At 33.5% G+C, this 20,475-nt stretch overlaps 1 protein-coding gene across 8 annotated transcripts in view; it reads right to left on the bottom strand.

The window, feature by feature from the left end:
* The window catches only part of sulf2b (sulfatase 2b), a 191,095-nt gene that overhangs the window by 52,562 nt on the left and 118,058 nt on the right, over window positions 1-20,475 (bottom strand). The window contains exon 1 of one of the 8 annotated variants that reach the window (XM_067446716.1): window positions 8,259-8,573. The exons of 5 other annotated variants lie outside the window; for them this stretch is intronic. The gene's annotated coding sequence lies outside the window, so the exon portion shown is untranslated. Of the gene's footprint in view, window positions 1-8,036; window positions 8,198-8,258; window positions 8,574-20,475 lie in introns of those variants that run through there. 2 more of the 8 variants (XM_067446719.1, XM_067446718.1) reach the window with 2 other exon arrangements.

Below are 20,475 nucleotides of genomic sequence, written 5' to 3'. Positions count from 1 at the left end.
TGACTTAATATCTCACAATTCTGACTTTATATCTCACAATTCTGACTTTATATCACACAATTCTGACTTTGTATCAAACAATTCTGACTTTATATCAAACAATTCTGACTTTATATCACACAATTCTGACTTTATATCAATCAATCAATCAACTTTATTTATATAGCGCTTTTACAATCACGATTGTGTCAAAGCAGCTTCACAGTGTCAAACAGGGTAATATAGCGACAAAATTAGATTTGGCTGTACAGCCGTACTGGAGAAAACAGTGATGTTATCAGCTTATTTTAATTTATCATATAGCGACAATGTTGGCAGATCAGTATTATAGTTTATAGAATTAAATAAGACCTAATTCATATATTTTATTTGTATAATAAGTTGAATAACTTTAATCATATTTTTAGTGTCCCCAACTGAGCAAGCCAAGCCAAAGGCGACAGTGGCAAGGAACCAAAACTCCATCGGGGCATGATGGAGAAAAATAAACCTTGGGAGAAACCAGACTCAGTCGGGGTGCCAGTTCTCCTCTGGCCTATTAACACACCGTGTAAGATTATTATTCTGGCAACCTTAAGTTGATCACACAATTCCGACTTTATATCAAAAAATTCTGACTTTATATCAAATAATTCTGACTTTATATCACACAAATCTTACTTTATATCACACAATTCTGGCTTTATATCAAAAAATTCTGACTTTATATCACACAATTCTGACTTTATATCTCACAATTCTGACTTTATATCTCACAATTCTGGCTTTATATCACACAAATCTTACTTTATATCACACAATTCTGGCTTTATATCAAAAAATTCTGACTTTATATCACACAATTCTGACTTTATATCTCACAATTCTGACTTTATATCTCACAATTCTGACTTTATATCACACAAATCTTACTTTATATCACACAATTCTGGCTTTATATCAAACAATTCTGACTTTATATCACACAATTCTGATTTTATATCACACAATTCTGACATTATATACCACAATTATGACTTTATATCTTACAATTCTGACTTTATATCACACAATTCTGACTTTATATCACACAATTATGACTTTATATCTTACAATTCTGACTTTATATCACACAATTCTGACTTTATATCTCACAATTCTGACTTTATATCACACAATTCTGACTTTATATCTCACAATTCTGACTTTATATCAAACAATTCTGACTTTATATCTCACAATTCTGACTTTATATCACACAATTCTGACTTTATATCACACAATTCTGACTATATCTCACAATTCTGACTTTATATCAAACAATTCTGACTTTATATCAAACAATTCTGACTTTATATCTCACAATTTTGACTTTATATCTCACAATTCTGACTTTATATCACACAATTCTGACTTTATATCTCACAATTCTGACTTTATATCAAACAATTCTGACTTTATATCACACAATTCTGACTTTAACACAATTCTGACTTCATATCTCACAATTCTGACTTTATTTCTCACAAATCTGACTTTATATCTCACAATTCTGACTTTATATCTCACAATTCTGACTTTATATCAAACAATTCTGACTTTATATCTCACAATTCTGACTTTATATCAAACAATTCTGACTTTATATCTCACAATTCTGACTTTATATCACACAATTCTGACTTTATATCTCACAATTCTGACTTTATATCACACAATTCTGACTTTATATCTCACAATTCTGACTTTATATCACACAATTCTGACTTTATATCCCACAATTCTGACTTTATATCTCACAATTCTGAATTTATATCACACAAATCTGACTTTATATCTCACAATTCTGACTTTATATCTCACAATTCTGACTTTTTATCACACAATTCTGAATTTATATCACACAATTCTGACTTTATATCTCACAATTCTGACTTAATATCTCACAATTCTGACTTTATTTCACACAATTATGACTTTATTTCACACAATTCTGACTTTATATCAAATAATTCTGACTTTATATCACACAATTCTGACTTTATTTCAAACAATTCTGACTTTATATCAAACAATTCTGACTTTATATCAAACAATTCTGACTTTATATCTCACAATTCTGACTTTATATCCCACAATTCTGACTTTATATCCCTCAATTCTGACTTTATATCACACAATTCTGACTTTATATTACACAATTCTGACTTTATATCAAACAATTCTGACTTTATATCACACAATTCTGACTTTATATCCCTCAATTCTGACTTTATATCACACAATTCTGACTTTATATTACACAATTCTGACTTTATATCAAACAATTCTGACTTTATATCTCACAATTCTGACTTTATATCACACAATTCTGACTTTATATCAAACAATTCTGACTTTATATCACATAATTCTGACTTTATATCACACAATTCCGACTTTATATCAAAAAATTCTGACTTTATATCAAATAATTCTGACTTAATATCACACAATTCTGACTTTATATCACACAATTCTGACTTTATATCACACAATTCCGACTTTATATCAAAAAATTCTGACTTTATATCAAATAATTCTGACTTTATATTACACAATTCTGACTTTATATCACACAATTCTGACTTTATATCTCACAATTCTGACTTTATATCACACAATTCTGACTTTATATTACACAATTATGACTTTATATCTCACAATTATGACTTTATATTACACAATTCTGACTTTATATCAAACAATTCTGACTTTATATCTCACAATTCTGACTTTATATCACACAATTCTGACTTTATATCAAACAATTCTGACTTTATATCACACAATTCTGACTTTATATCACACAATTCTGACTTTATATCACACAATTCCGACTTTATATCAAAAAATTCTGACTTTATATCAAATAATTCTGACTTTATATTACACAATTCTGACTTTATATCACACAATTCTGACTTTATATCTCACAATTCTGACTTTATGTCAAACAATTCTGACTTTATATCTCACAATTCTGACTTTATATCACACAATTCTGACTTTATATCAAACAATTCTGACTTTATATCACACAATTCTGACTTTATATCACACAATTCCGACTTTATATCAAAAAATTCTGACTTTATATCAAATAATTCTGACTTTATATCACACAATTCTGACTTTATATCACACAATTCTGACTTTATATCACACAATTCCGACTTTATATCAAAAAATTCTGACTTTATATCACACAATTCTGACTTTATATTACACAATTCTGACTTTATATCACACAATTCTGACTTTATATCTCACAATTCTGACTTTATATCACACAATTCTGACTTTATATCAAACAATTCTGACTTTATATCACACAATTCTGACTTTATATCACACAATTCCGACTTTATATCAAAAAATTCTGACTTTATATCAAATAATTCTGACTTTATATCACACAAATCTTACTTCATATCAAATAATTCTGACTTTATATCACACAATTCTGACTTTATATCAAACAATTCTGACTTTATATCACACAATTCTGACTTTATATCAAACAATTCTGACTTTATATCACACAATTCTGACTTTATATCAAATTATTCTGACTTTATATCAAACAATTCTGACTTTATATCAAATAATTCTGACTTTATATCTCACAATTCTGACTTTATATCACACAATTCTGACTTTATATCACACAATTCTGACATTATATACCACACAATTCTGACTTTATATCTCACAATTCTGACTTTATATCTTACAATTCTGAATTTATATCACACAATTCTGACTTTATATCTCACAATTCTGACTTTATATCTCACAATTCTGACTTTATATCTCACAATTCTGAATTTATATCACACAATTCTGACTTTATATCACACAATTCTGACTTTATATCTCACAATTCTGGCTTAATATCTCACAATTCTGACTTTATTTCACATAATTCTGACTTTATATCTCAATTCTGACTTTATATCTCACAATTCTGACTTTATATCTCACAATTCTGACTTTATATCACACAATTCTGACTTTATATCAAACAATTCTGACTTTATATCAAACAATTCTGACTTTATATCACATAATTCTGACTTCATATCAAACAATTCTGACTTTATATCACACAATTCTGACTTTATATCAAACAATTCTGACTTTATATCTCACAATTCTGACTTTATATCCCACAATTCTGACTTTATATCCCTCAATTCTGACTTTATATCACACAATTCTGACTTTATATCACACAATTCTGACTTTATATCACACAATTCTGCCTTTATATCACATAAATCTTACTTTATATCACACAATTCTGGCTTTATATCAAACAATTCTGACTTTATATCAAACAATTCTGACTTTATATCTCACAATTCTGACTTTATATCACACAAATCTTACTTTAATTCACACAATTCTGACTTTATATCACACAATTCTGACTTTATATCTCACAATTCTGACTTTATATCACACAAATCTTACTTTATATCACACAAATCTTACTTTATATCACACAATTCTGTCTTTATATCAAACAATTCTGACTTTATATCTCACAATTCTGACTTTATATCTCACAATTCTGACTTTATATCTCACAATTCTGACTTTATATCACACAAATCTTACTTTATATCACACAAATCTTACTTTATATCACACAATTCTGACTTTATATCAAACAATTCTGACTTTATATCAAACAATTCTGACTTTATATCACACAGTTCTGGCTTTATAACTCAAAACATTTATAATGTTTTTGAATATTTTTTAATGATTCACTTTGAATGAGCTTTAGATGATGGCAAAGACAATCTCAATATAAAAAAAGGAGGAAATGAGCATGAATCAAAATATGTAATATTGATTTACCAACAGCAATACATAAATAAATCTAGAAAAAAAGAAAAAAGAAAGAAACTGTGGTTTTAATATAATGCACATCTGTACTTAATTTAGTGACAAATAAGGCATTAAAAATGAATCATACAAAGGAGTGTATGTAACATCTGGTTAAACTGGACTTTGGGTGGTTTGTGAAAAAGACACAGGTTCTTGCACTAAAATACTGGATAATATGACAGTCCATACTGTCTGTACATGTACCAGTTCTTATCCTGAACACATGTCAGTCTGCACTTATTCAAACTGCCTAATTCAGACGAAATCACACTAAACTTTGACACACAGATGGCAGGATTGATTGTATACCATTAACTACCCTCAAATAGAATGACATACTTTACTTTCAAAAGATAGTCGACATTTACTCTGAATGAGAACAACAAATTATCACCTTTAATTTGATGATGCCAAAGGGAAAAAAATAACCATATGTCAACCTGCAAAACTCAGCATCAAAACAACGAGCTGCAGAATACAAAGCTGGAAATACAAAGAAACATTATGATGTCAAATGAATAGAAATATTTCAGCTTCTTTTCCTAGGATACTAATCCTATAAGCAAACTTGTGACATTAATCATGTGATCAGATGTTCTTCCACTGAAGCACAAGATTAACGCACTAATTATTAATACTCTGATATTCACAACTTTTCAATAAGATTGCCATGCTGATTGCATCGTTTAAATTCAGTTGTATTCGATTAGAAAAATGCAAAATAGAGCAAAACTGAATGCACAACAAATCAGTGCATATCTGTACAAATTACACTTGTTTGTAATCAGTCAAGCTCTTCGTTTTTCATGCCAAGACAGCTGTGTGCCTCAAGGAAAGCATTTAAAAAGAAGGAAAGGAAAGAAAGAAAAAGAACCGAGGGAAGAAAACCGACACCAGCCTCTGAGGAGACAAATCGCAAACCCCTTTAACCCTCCGAGACATTAATACAGCCACACAAACACCTCCTCCATCTATTCAAATGAATTCCCAACCGGATTCACCATCAAATACAGCACTCAAAACACATTTCCTGTCAAACGCAATCATGAAGAACTTAACATTGAATAATGTTATTCTTCACATAACCAATAGTGTATTGATGTAGCGATTTCTACACTTGTTCTTTGGTTCTCTCCAATCGTAAAGACCCTTTAACACCGTGAGAACGGCCGACAGAGGAAGAGAGAATTGATTTTTGTTACATTACTGTAATATTTATGGAAAGTCACACTGACATTTGGCAGGTTAGACCGGGGTCGTCAAGGTCCACAGAATATAATTATACTCAGAATGACAGCATAGCATGATGTTTAAAGGATTCAGGGAAATTATAAAGCACATGATAGAGTCTAATGTCTGGCTTGCATTTAGTCATTACCCTTTTTCTATTTTTGGTCTACGTGGTCTGTTTCTCTTACTTTATGGCACAGATAAAATGAGCACGAGGAACGTCCAGCTGATATTTGTATTTGGAGAAGATCCTCAAGACTTATAATACTATTCAAGAGTTCTGATGCTATTGCAAAACACATTTCATATACAAACACTCTCATTCCCTTGGTTTTCTTGCGACGTGCTGTACACTGAATCTGCGTTCCTTGAGATTTCACACTATAGCTGCTTTTGTCCAAAACACAATATACGGATATCTAGCTCATAGCAGCCACTAGAGAGAGAAAGACAGTCTCTTTTACTGCCAGCTCTCACAGGAACAGTAAAGACGGGGATTTTACTCAAAGACCATACACAAAAGAACAGGATATACCAAACATTGCTATTACTGCTTGAGCGGAGACTTTTCAAGCATTTCAAAACTCTGCCATTTGCAAAACAGACGCAAAATGTCAAAATAAATGATGAGACGAAAAGTCATTATTAAAGTTGTGTTCCCATGCAACACACCAATGTCCATAAAGAGCTACATTGATTATTGACATAATCTGAACTAACTATTCTTCAGCTAAACAATATACAGTAGTTTGTGGTTGCCAAGCAACACAGCAAATTGCCGCATTTATATAGAAAGTGCATTTATAGGAATGCGCTTATTATAGTGCTTTTACAGAGACTTTGAACATGACTTATCCAATCAGAATATAGAGTCAGAACTCTCCGCTCTTAATAAACTGCTCTGAATTTGAAAATATTTTACTTAATATCTTCATACACATTAACATTCAAATGAAATGTGATACGTTTCAAGGAATTAATAAACAAAAACAGTTATATACTTTTATATCATTTTTGAAATGTATCTAGATTTGTATGTGAATTTGATCTGGAATATGGATTTAAATGTGAACTGTGAATTCAAAATTCTTCAACAGATTGGAATTTGGATTTTAATATAGATTTGAATTCTATCCTATTTGAATTTCAATCTGAATTGTATCTGGATTAGTGTTTAATGTAAATTTGACATCTGGATTTAAATGTGAACTCAAATTGTATCTAAATTTGGATATAAATATTGATTCGAATTGTATCCTAATTTTGAATATGAATTTAAATCTGAATTGTATCTGGATTTGCTTTAAATGTAAATTTGACATCTGGATTTAAATGTGAACTCAAATTGTTTCTAAATTTGGATATAAATATTGATTCGAATTGTATCCTAATTTTGAATATGAATTTAAATCTGAATTGTATCTGGATTTGCTTTAAATGTAAATTTGACATCTGGATTTAAATGTGAACTCAAATTGTTTCTAAATTTGGATATAAATATTGATTCGAACTGTATCCTAATTTTGATTTGAATTTAAATTTGAATTGTATCTTTATTTGCTTTAAATGTAAATTTGACATCTGGATTTAAATGTGATTTTTGAATTTGAAATCTGAATTTGAAGTTGAATTAATTCAACTTTGTCCATTTGCTCTTCTGAATTTGGTTTTAAATATATATATTTTCATTTAAATATATAAAACAGAACTCATTCAGAATTTGATTGAAATGTAAATCTGAATTGCATCTAGATTTCCATTTTATATATATATATACATATTTAAAATAGCTTTGGATTTAAACATACATTTAAGCTTCAAGCTTTAAGGGTTCAAGACGATAAAATAGAAGAAAACAGAAATGCAACAGAATTTCGACAACTTACTAGCCTGAAGTGAGCCCAATCTGGGTTAATGTTGGGTCCCTTCCCTCAACACAGGCACAACTTCACTTTTCAGGAGAACACCTCTCCTCCACTCGTTCCTCACTGCTTTCATCATTCTCACCACCTTGCACAGCATCTCCCGCTTGTTATCACTGTCATCCCTCTCTCTTTCTGCTCTCAAAACACCTCTCTCACATCTCGCTCCCTCCGTTCCGTGAGTACCTCATGGTGTTGATGTCAGATGCCTCGGTTTCGCTCGGCACAGCTGCTCATCCCACATGGAAGTAGAAATATCCAGATACGGAGCGCGAGGGCTACGGGACCATCTTAACGGGATCCTCGAAAACAAGATACAGTGGTAACAGTCCACACACAGCACTTACTCATCTGTCTCTGTAGGTCGCTGCGCTGTAGCTATATCCCTCTCGCTCTCTCCCTCGCTCTCTCACAGTTGGAGTCGCTCATGTGCGCTCTTTTCTCTCTGCACTTCCCTTCTCCCCCCCATCCAGGCTCTCTCATTCTAGCTTTATCGCACCCTCTTTCTCTCTCTCTCTCCCTTGCTATAATTCCATTCCCACTTGTCTCATCTCCGATATCCACTCTCTCAGGATTGATGTGTTGTAACCTTGAGCTCTGCTGCTTTCAATTTATTGTCCCTCTCAGCCTGCCCCATCTCCCATCTTCGGTAAGGGTTAACAGAGCATCGCGGCGTAACAAAACAGAGGACGAGGGTCCCATCTGCGTCCCGTTTATGCTCCGCCGACCACGCTGCTCTGCATACAAGAACATTCATTTACATTACATTATATTAACAAGCACCTCAAACGAAAGCCCTCGCTATTTATATTTACACGAGTTCTTAATGAAAGCCCGCCACATTTAAATAGAGATGAATTACTGCAAGAGCTGCAGTTTCATTTGTGGAAAAACTGTGCTTATATTTACATACCAATGATTTGTGCGTGCAAACTGCATGCAAATGGATGCGATTGGTGTTGAAATTCACCGTGCCAGCTCATGCATTTTAAGCATGCAAGTAGCATTTATGCACAGATTTGCTTTGCTGTATATATATATATATATATATATATATATATATATATATATATATATATATATATATATATATATATATATATATATATATATATATATATATATATATATATATATATATATATATATATATATATATATATATACAGCAAAGCAAATCTGTGCATAAAGAAAAAAAAGAAAAAAAGATATAATTTATTAATAATAATAAAATTGTATATATATATATATATATATATATATATATATATATATATATATATATATATATATATGTACAATTGTATTATTATTAATACATTATATCTTTTTTCTTTTCTTTTCTTTCTAAGTATATAAAAATGACTTATATTTATTTGAACTTAACTGCTTATTTATAATTTTCATGCTCTTTTTTATTTCTTCAGTCGACTATATGGTTGCTATTTATTTTTCACAATTTTAAGCACTTGTTTTCTTTGCATAGTTCATGGTAAATTGATTTGTGGTTTAAATATAATATAATTTTTTGAAAAGTACAAATATTCCATGTGGTATCTAAGATAATATGAGCTAAAAAAAAAAGAGCAAATTAGCTCAAATAAAGCTTAAAATACTTTTAGATGAAGTATATCTTCCCACACTGCAAGACGTGTTAAATTCCCAAAAGCATGTCATGTCTTTGACTACCCATTTACTACTCGCTAAATACTGCCTTTCTTGAACAGGAGATAAATGTGTGTTGTAAAGTGGTCTGAGTAAAAGACAACCACACAAGATAAAGCCTAGATAACAGAAGAGGTTTTGTGTGTAAAGACCCTGATGGACTATGGCCGTCTGGGGCAGAGAGGTATTGATTCAACACAAGTACTTGAACGCACGCACGCACACGCAGACACACACGCAGACACACACAGACACACACACAGAAATGACGACAGGCCAGACACACTTCAGACATCTGTCTATGACCGCAAAGCCAAATGGAATTTTGCTATTCACAACTAATTCCACAACTATTCTGCCATGAATTTCCAGAAAAAAGCCCACAGTTCCCACTGTGAGGAGCTCAACAGACCGCGTCTTTGTATTGTCAGAGACAGAAAGAGAGAACAAAAAAGAACTGTCAAATTATGGCCTTTCTTTTCAATCAACTTTGTCCATTTGCTCTACTTATGCTACATTAAAAAATGCCATTAGAGTGTGGTGCCTATGAATAACATGCCACTTATTAATAAATTAAACAAAAAGATTTACAACAATTAATTAATTTAACTCACTGTGCACATGTAGCAACTAGTAAACTAAGTCAACAAGGTAAATAAAAAAAATCTAGCCAAGCAAAAACATTTTAGCACACATGCCTTCATCAATGTAAAAAAATAATAATAATAATAATAATAAAAAATAATAATATATATATTATATATATATATATATATATATATATATATATATATATATATATATATATATATATATATATATATATTATATATATAATATATATATATTAAATAAACTAATAATTTAATACACTTTAGTATACATTTTCAGCAAAAGTGCACTTTTCATACTGTAGATTACAATGTAGCCTAAATTCACTCGACTTTAGTCTTAAGTGTTTTAATTTTGTATTTACACCAAATAGTATACTAATATATAATACATTTATGAAATAAATGATTATCAGCTTAACTGTATGCAGAATTTCTTATGAATACAAATGAAGGCTACGATGAATGAGAAATTAAGAGAAACTGATAAAAACATCACACAAAAACAACTGAAAACAGTCAGAAGCAACAAGGATTAGAAGGATGGATTAGAATATTATCGTTTTTAGTTATTTTTTTAGAAGAATATTATAGTTTTTAATTAATACAATCAAGATGATTCCCCACATCCCACAGCAAATACAAAACAATAAAATAAAAGACGAAAGCTCAAACCCAGCAGATAAACATTCCCCCAACCCCAGATATCCAACGAAATAATGAAATGTTTGATAAATAATGAAAAAAGAAACTAAATGAGCAGCCTCAAATTACAATCTGGCATTTACAGGGTGAGTTAAATTAGCAGCAGTAAGTTGACGTTTCACCTGATGCGCAGATCAGCACAACAGAACAAGCTCAATATCTCACGTCCCATCAGTTGAGTCGAGACGTGAGCCAAACAGCACGCAGACTTGAGAGCTATTTCAGCCCTGCAGTTCATTGCCGTGACGAACATGTGGACAACTCATATTAAATAAGGGCATTAATAGAGAGTCCTTGATGATAACAGCAATTAATCCTCCTTCATTAGTGTCTGCTAGCCTCTAATTACACCTGCTAATTATAATTCATCTCTCGCTTTCTCTCCGCGCTGCTCTGCATTAGAGCGCTGGCGTGTCTTTTCCTCCTACATCACTTTAAAAATACGACAACAATCTCTCATTGCAGAATTACCATCATGTACACTTGATGTATTTGTCGTCAAGGGAAAGGTTTGTCATTTAAAGTGAATTGTGTTTACAAATGTCCTAAATGATGAGGTGAGGAACGTCGAAATAGGGTGTAAAACTGTTTAATGGAGAGACGCAGTTTGGGATAAATGGAGTTGTGATTTTGCTGGAGTTTGTGTGAGGTAATTACAATCCACTGAAGAGATGTATGAATACAATTTGATGGAAAAATAGCATCGAGGGACTGTCTTAAAAATACACATTGTAATTTTTTATTTATTTATTTATTATCAGAACTTTTTTTCTTATAATGTCTTACAAAATATTTGTATCTAAAATATATGCTGTTGTTTATAATTATTTTGATTTTTCTATGATTTTCTATTCAACCAAATCCCCACTGAAAAACATATACACACAAAACACATACAAAAATATGATTTTTAACATCGATAATAACACTTGAGCATCACATCAGCATATAAAAAGGATTTCTGAAGGATCATATCACATTTTGAAGACTGGAGTACATTGTTGAGTGGATTTCAAATGTTGCAGTGTGGTTGCTAGGGTGTTATAAATTGTTGCTAGGTAGGCGATTACTGGGCCTACACTGTAATTTTTTTTGTTGGTTTATCACATAAAAATTAAGTCATCTGGTTGCCAATAAATTGTGAGTTTATTGAAATTAAAATTTTGAGTTGATATAATGAAGGAAATTGGTTTAAATAGAATCTCAAAACATTATTGTATCTGAACAACATAAAAAATTTGATGAAAATCACAAAAAACGTACAAAATCGTTTAATAATATTTGAATAAAGGTTGTCGATTCTCAAAAAAAATGTTCATTGTATTAACTAATTTTTAATTACAATGAACTCAAAATATTAAGGCAACCAGGTAAACTTATTTTTAATATATTTTTTTACAGTGACATATATATATATATATATATATATATATTTCAAGTATTCGTTTTTAAAATAAGTTTACTTTTAGTTATTTTGATGCTATAAAAACGGGGGGTGTGACATCATGATTGACAGCTGAGATTGACGGCTTCTCTGAGTGAAGTTGTCACTGAGGCAATAACAGACTTTTTTGGGGATTTTTGGGAGCAGATTGTAGCTTTAGCTTTAATTTCTACATTTCCATAACTGTTTAATTCACACCAACATAATTAATTGTTCTGCATCTGTGAGAGTGTGGGTGGGCTTTTAATATCGCAGCTGTTCTTCCTGCTCTACTTCCTGCTCTTCGCTGCGCAACTCCGGTCCCGAAATCCCAAGATGTCAGCGCCGTGCAGGCCGCCTGAAAGCTTCAACTCGGGCAAGAGGAAACGGACGATGTCGAGTCGTCCATTTTTTTTACGGTCTTTGGTGTGTGTTAAGAATTTTTTTAACACATTTTTTTTTTTTTGACACAAAAATTTGGAGTTGGGGCACTTGGACTCAATTATGAACGAACTTGGACGCATTGGGTGGACTTGACATGACTGGCATTTTGGACTTTTATTGTTTCCCCAATTATAGTCGACTCGACATCATGTGTAATAGGAGAGATAAAACAAATAAGTGACAGCATGAAATTAAGATGAGTCATTAAAGGCTACATAAAGTTTCTGCTATTCTCATGTTAATTTTGAGTACCTATAGAGTAGTATTGCATCCTTCATATCTCAGAAGAGTCTTTAGTTTTATCATATTTATAAAAGACAGATATGCGGTGCCGATTCTTTCCGAAAACAGCCGAACTTGTGGAGGCGTGCAATGGGAGGAGCTAAGAAAAACAAACTGCATCCCCTGTTTCCTCAACGCTGGGTTATTTGGGAAGCTGAACAGGTGCATCCGACAAAAGTGTCCATACAAGCAATCCGCCCTGAATGACATCATACAGGCCCATACCAAAAAACACACACACACACACACACAAAAAAAACATCCAAAACTTGTTCGAATCCTGAAGGAGTGTATTTGGCACAGAAATACTCTGTCATACGTCCAACTCATTCTCCATTTGTTAAACACTTGGACTCGACAAGGTGGATTCAACCCAACACTATAAAAACATCAATTATGATCAATAATAGAAATAATAATCCTTGCTTTAGAATGAAGCAGTAATGACAAATCAGTCCTGCATGTATTATTCTATTAATTCGTCAAATTCAACATTCAGGATAAACAATTTTTTTTAATCAAAATATTTTCGCATTTGGCTTGTTAACAGTGAATTCATCCCTATTGTGTTCCCATATTGAGTGATTTACAACTTTTGCTATAAACAGAATGATTTGGCTGAAGAAGTGTGTGTCCTGGCTTGATTGACAGGCTTAACAATGGCGTGTAGAAAGTAGTTAGTTTAGTTTGAGGAGGGCTGTACAGGCATTAAGAACAAGAAAGAACTAGTCGGTAATGGGTTTTAATTACTGATGTAGTTCAGAGAAATGAAATAAGCACACATGCATAACTTGTAACCTTCTGACAGCGCTCGCTTGAGATGTTTCTCTGCAAGCTAAATGAGTGACATAATAAATGACATATTAAATACTTAAAGACAATAGAGAGAACAGAAAGAGAGAGAGAGAAATAAAATAGAAGAACATGTTTTATTCACTCATGCAATGAAATGCTGAAGCACTTTGGAAAACAACAATTTATGCTCAAGAACTCCCACCAATATACTTCTGCAACTTATCACTGTTCCATTTGCCTGTGTGTGTGTGTGTGTGTGTGTGTGTGTGTGTGTGTGTGTGTGTGTGTGTGCTTGACATGCTCTCATTGAGTATCTGCCAAGGCTGCTAATTAATTTGTACATTAACCAAATGTGTGCAATTGCTTGTGAATGTGTGTGCATGAATACACAAATATAATAAAAGACTCGCCTTATTCACTCTGGCTTCTTGGAAAATAAAATGCACCATACCAAGAGTTCTCTAAAAACTGTGCAAAGGTTTTAGTGTGAATTCTGTTTAACACGTCATCCTCTGTTATACATTATTCAGTGTTGCTAATCATTCCCAGGTCTCACTGAGCAACGTGCAAAAAGATGAAACGACTTAAGAGAAGTGTGACCTTTTCCCTTCTGTTTTCAGTGCTTCTTTTCTGCTGCTGCTTTGCTAATTAGTCATTTAGCTGACACTTTCTAATCCAAAACGATTTATGGTACACTCAATAAAATGACAATCCCTCTGAGGAACCTGGGGTCAGATGCTAAGCTCAAGGGTATGTTGTTAACAGTTCGAGGACCACTCAAACCTGCACACTTCTGGCCCAAATCTGGAACCACTAAGCTACACCACAATCCCCTTCCGCTCTCATTATGAAAATGTAACAATCTCAAATATACAAATATATTAATAGTCCAAAATAATATTGCTCCACCTAGTAAAAATGAGAGCATTGAGAAAATGTATCAGACAAAACTATCCTCTCACTAGCCATGACTGTATTGAAAACTGTCTTTAAATGGCTTTTTAACCAACTGAATAACAACTTAAAATAACATTTCAAGTTTAAGTAGAGTGTCTTGCCTTCTTCTGTCATCTTCTCCAACATGATTTTGTGGTGTAGTAATAGCTACACCATATCATGATGTATAACCCTGAGAACAGGGCCGATTGCGGTGACATTGCATCAACACAATTCATCTACAAACAGTTACAAAGAAACAAGGAGTAGAACATTAAATTCAATGTGATTTTTTTAAGTAGAAAGACTGAAATGCATAAAAACATACTATACACACTAAACATACTTTAGTAAACAAAACAAAAAATCATTTTATTGCGACACTCCTAATTCATAACTTTTAGAAGCTTGACATCCTCAGTTCTCATTCATAATTTGTTGCATGTTCAGTTAAGGACATGTCATGCACTTTGCTGATCTAAAAATATATCTCAAGCTTTCAGTGTTTCCCACATTCGTTTTTTGTTTTGTTTTTTTCATTCCAAAGATTTGAATTACAAACCCGATTCCAAAAAAGTTGGGACACTGTACAAATTTTGAATAAAAATAGAATGCAATGATGTGGAAGTTTCAAATTTTAAAATTGTATTCAGAATACAACATAGATGACATATCAAATGTTTAAACTGAGAAAATGTGTAATTTTAAGGGAAAAATAAGTTGATTTTAAATTTCATGCCATCAACACATTTAAAAAAAAATGGGACAAGGCAATGTTTCCTTTGAATGAAATCATTCAAAAACAATGAAATCCTTCTTCTACGCAGCCATGATGTTGTAACTGATATGTGGTCTGGCATTGTCATGTTGGAAAATGCAAGGTCTTCCCTGAAAGAGACAGTGCCTGGATAGGAGCATATGTTCTAGAACGTGGATATACCTTTCAGCACTGATGGTGCCTTTCCAGATGTGTAAGCTGCCCATGCCACACACACTCATGCAACCCCATACCATCAGAGATGCAGGCTTCTGAACTGAGCGCTGATAACATCTCGGGTTGTCCTTGTTCTCTTGAGTCCGAATGACGTGGCGTCTTAGTTTTCCAAAAAGAACTCCACATTTTGATTCGTCTGATCACAGAACAGTTTTCCACTAGTTTTTCACAGTCCATTTTAAATGAGCCTTGGCCCAGAGATAACGCCTGTGCTTCTGGATCATGTTTAGATATGGCTTCTTTTTTGACCTATAGAGTTTTAGCCGGCAACAGCGAATGGCACAGTGGATTGTGTTCACCAACAATGTTTTCTGGAAGTATTCCTGAACCCATGTTGTGATTTCCATTACAGTAGCATTCCTGTATGTGATGCAGTGCTGTCTAATGCAGGGCCTGAAGATCACGGACATCCAGTATGGTTTTCCAGCCTTGACTCTTACGCACAGAGATTGTTCCAGATTCTCTGAATCTTTGGATGATATTATACACTGTAGATGATGATAACTTCAAGCTCCTTTCTGATATTGTTCCACTATTTTTCGCAGCAGCATTGGGGGAATTGGTGATCCTCTGCCCATCTTGAATTCTGAGAGACACTGCCACTCTTAGAGGCTCTTTTTATACACAATCATGTTGCCAATTGACCTTATAAGTTGCAAATTGGTCCTCCAGCTGTTCCTTATATGTACATTTAACTTTTCCGGCCTCTTATTGCTAGCTGTCCCAACTTTTTTAAAATGTGTAGCTCTCATGAAATCCAAAATGAGCCAATATTTGGCTTGACATTTCAATATGTCTCACTTTTAACATTTGTTAATTAGATTTTTTAATTCACAATTAATTATAAGATTTTTTTATTCACAATTTGTTAAGTGTCCCATCTTTTTTGGAATCGGGTTTGAACATTATTGATTGTTTTAATTACTTTTATACGGTACATTTACACACATTGTTTGTTTGGCCTTTAAATCCTGAAGTCTTTGCTCTACAGATGTAAGTAAACACTCCAGCTCTAAATATCATTTGTATGGAAAGGCTACAGTACATGTTGAATACAAAATACTTGGGGCTGTGGTCTATCATGCTGTTAATCTGTTTATGGATAATGGAAAATAACAATAATTTGGGATTGGGGATTTCCACGTCCTCCTTCTCAGGGCACTTACATGTTAGAGAAAGCTCTGCTGGAGCATCAGATGGATAGGGATGTGTAAGAGAAACTGTCACTCACTTATAGTTGCAAGAATTTTTTTTTGCTTCAGCATCCTTCTCGTAGCTCACCATCCTCAAAGTCAGTACTTTTGTAGCATTCTCCAGCTTTGCATGTTTAAGGTTTGTAATGTCAAAAGGAGTTGTGTTCACTCTGCTATTTGGTAGTTTTGAGCTAACAGCTACAAACAAACATTCTACATACTCATCTTTGTGTCCTCCGTCAAATCCGTCCTGTCTGGTTCCCACATCTCCACCCACACATGTACATCTCCCTCATTCTCACCCGGCACACACACACACACACACACACACACACACACACACACACACACACACACACACACACACACACACACACACACACACACACACACACACACACACACACACACACACACACACACACACACACACACACACACACATACACAGGCTACAGTAAACCACCGTTGTGGGCGGTTGTCCTTTTAATCACACATATCTCAAGTGATTGACTGCTCCTTTGGTGATGTAACAAAATCCCTGATCCCAGTGCTGCCACAAGCCTCAGAACACACATCCAGACAGAGAACAAGAGATAGAAAGAGCTTCTCACTAAGCTTCAGACCTCTGTGCTAGAGGAGGTTTAGAAACATCCCTAAGTTTGTTCAAATAGTTTGATTCTTTGCCTGGAGAAAAAATATGTTTATTGAAATCAAATATAAAATTGAACACAGTGCCACAATGAGCGCTTCCGAAGACGAGGGTTTGATACACCAAAGTGAACTTCATGGTTGCAAGAATTTGAAAGATAGTCCAAGGACTTTACATGCTGCATATGTTTTGAACAAATCTCTAATTTGACTCGGGAACAACGAGTTGTCTCAGCGAGGCATTCTGTCATTTTTGAGTTGACCGAATGCAAAACATATATAGCACCAGGGCCGGCGTTTGCTATAGGCGAGCTAGGCGGTTGCCTAGGGCAACAATTGTGTTAGGGGTAATCACGCTCTAGTGCCGCCCAGTACTTCCCATTAAGCATAGAATCGGAACAAGCGAAATACAACATAATGTTTATTAAACATGATCATCATAGGGCGCCCCCTCAACAACACGTTTAATTACTTATCAACCTGATTATTAGATTGAATTGATATTGATTATTGGTTCAGGTATTAGGTCAGGCAAGTGCTCATCTTGCGCGTTCATCAAAAAAGAGGCATCTAAACCCTGCGGATGCACAGGGACGGAAAAAGAGAAAGGAAGGAAATCGAAAGAAAGCCCAGTATAGAGGTTAGTCTTCTTATCTCAGCCAATAAGTTGTCAAACTAAATAAATTTACTTAGTATTATCAATATTATCAAGTAATATTAATTTTATTAATATTATTAATATTGTCACTAAGCTATGACTTGCTAGTTTTCTACGTATTACTACGTATTGCAAACATAACTTCACTGACAATAATCTACAATAACCTACATGGATATCATTTAAATATCAAAAGTCCAGTTCGTTATAAAATGGATAACGTCTGCATGCTAGTTATGAAAAGTACAACACTCTCTACATGGGCGTCGGAAGCAAATAAAAAGTGGGGCCTCTGTTTTTTTTTTTGTTTTTTTTACTGGAGTAACGATAGATGGCATATTATTTACATTAAACACAAATATGCTGTGTTTTACTTAAAGATTGAGTGGGCCAGACAAAATTACGGAAATCACCAAATTCTCTTCAGTGGCTGTAGTGTAGGGGTAAGACGCATGGCATCAAGTTTTGACGCAAATCTATCAGGGGTTCGAATCTGCCTTTTGCCACACTCGCTCTATTTCCTTTTCCCATCACATATCAGATCGGAAAGGCATTTATTTTCAATAAAAAGTGATTTTTTCAATAAAAAATTCCATCTCGCCTAGGGCAACCAAAGAGCTAGAGCTGGCCCTAAATCTAAAATGCTATAGTTTCTGTACAGGAAGCAGAAATAAATAGTTCACCTATCAAGTCTTCGTGTTCGGGTCTGTTTTGTTCATTCATCCCATAACCGCTGCATAGACCCTATGCTATCTTTACCGGAAGAATAAATATTTGTTATATTCTGCTGAAATGAACAAAATGACTTGAAACTAAAATTTTAAAATGTTTGATGAATGAGATTCAAAGTCAGTAAAATGATCCAAACTTCAAATCATTAATTCGGACCACACACATTTTCCACTATTTATTTAGCATCTCTGGCTCAATTACAAATAAAAATATTAATTATAATTCAGAAATAAAAAATTGTATCGATCAGGTGAATTTATTTCATTATATGCGTGAGTTTAACGTTTAATGTATTTTTGAATATTAATGTATCCAAACAAAAACTGTATGAACTACTTGACAACATTATGACAACATTATGACAACATTAATTCCAGATTCGCCCGCCACTTTTGGTCACTTAAAACACTAACTCTGGTTAGACAGATTCCCTTCTCTTCTAAATGAGTGATTCTTGCGCAGAATTAGCTGTAGTAGACGAGCCTTGCTTTGAACAATCTGGCCTTGCGGATCCAGGCAATCCATTATTCAGCACCAAGTTTTCTCTCAAACATTGCTAGTAAATGTTACAGACATTTACAAAGAACCGGCAAAAACACATTGAAATGAATGTTACGTTCCGAAGGAGTAAAACTGCAAAAGTATTTTCCTGTAAAACATACTTCAAAAATCTTTGTTTTATTTTCAACTTCTTTTTACAGTGTAGAAGCTGACATACCATATGTACACTAAGTGTGAGGCCGAGGCAGAGCAGGATGTCAGAGCGGAGGGCGCTTTGATTCTCTCTGGCATCTGTTTCTCCTGTGTGGGAAGCAAAGGGCATCTGTCATGTCCAATCACGGGGAGAAAGAGCAAAAAACATAATCGATTGAGAAGTTGTCAGACAGCGTGTGTGTGTGCACAGAGAAAGCGGTTTGTGGAAACATCTTTCTTTTAGATCATGACTTTGGTCTTGCTGTGTGTTCGAAAAGTAGTTACAATATTGTGTTACTCAGTATTAACCCTCTGGGGTTCTTCGGTCATTTCTGACCCGAATTTTTTTTTGAAAGAAATGTTAAAAATCGTAGCTTCATCTGAATGGTACGAAACTTGGTGAGGGTATTGGTACTTGGTATATGGACAGAAAAAAAAATTGGGGACAGGATTGGAAAAGTCTAAGTGGTCGTAAAAAAAATAGTCACACTCGGGGCCTTCGGGTCAAAAAAGACCCCCATAGGAAATGAATGGGAAATTGGCAAAAATATGAAAATACAGAGTTTTTTGTGCATATAATCTACAAATCAGCCAGGATGCAGAAAAAAAGGACTCAACAGT

This window comes from Pseudorasbora parva, chromosome 6 (genome assembly GCF_024679245.1).
Source record: "Pseudorasbora parva isolate DD20220531a chromosome 6, ASM2467924v1, whole genome shotgun sequence".
NCBI lineage: Eukaryota > Metazoa > Chordata > Actinopteri > Cypriniformes > Gobionidae > Pseudorasbora > Pseudorasbora parva.
This window is presented reverse-complemented; position numbering and strand designations above follow the sequence as displayed.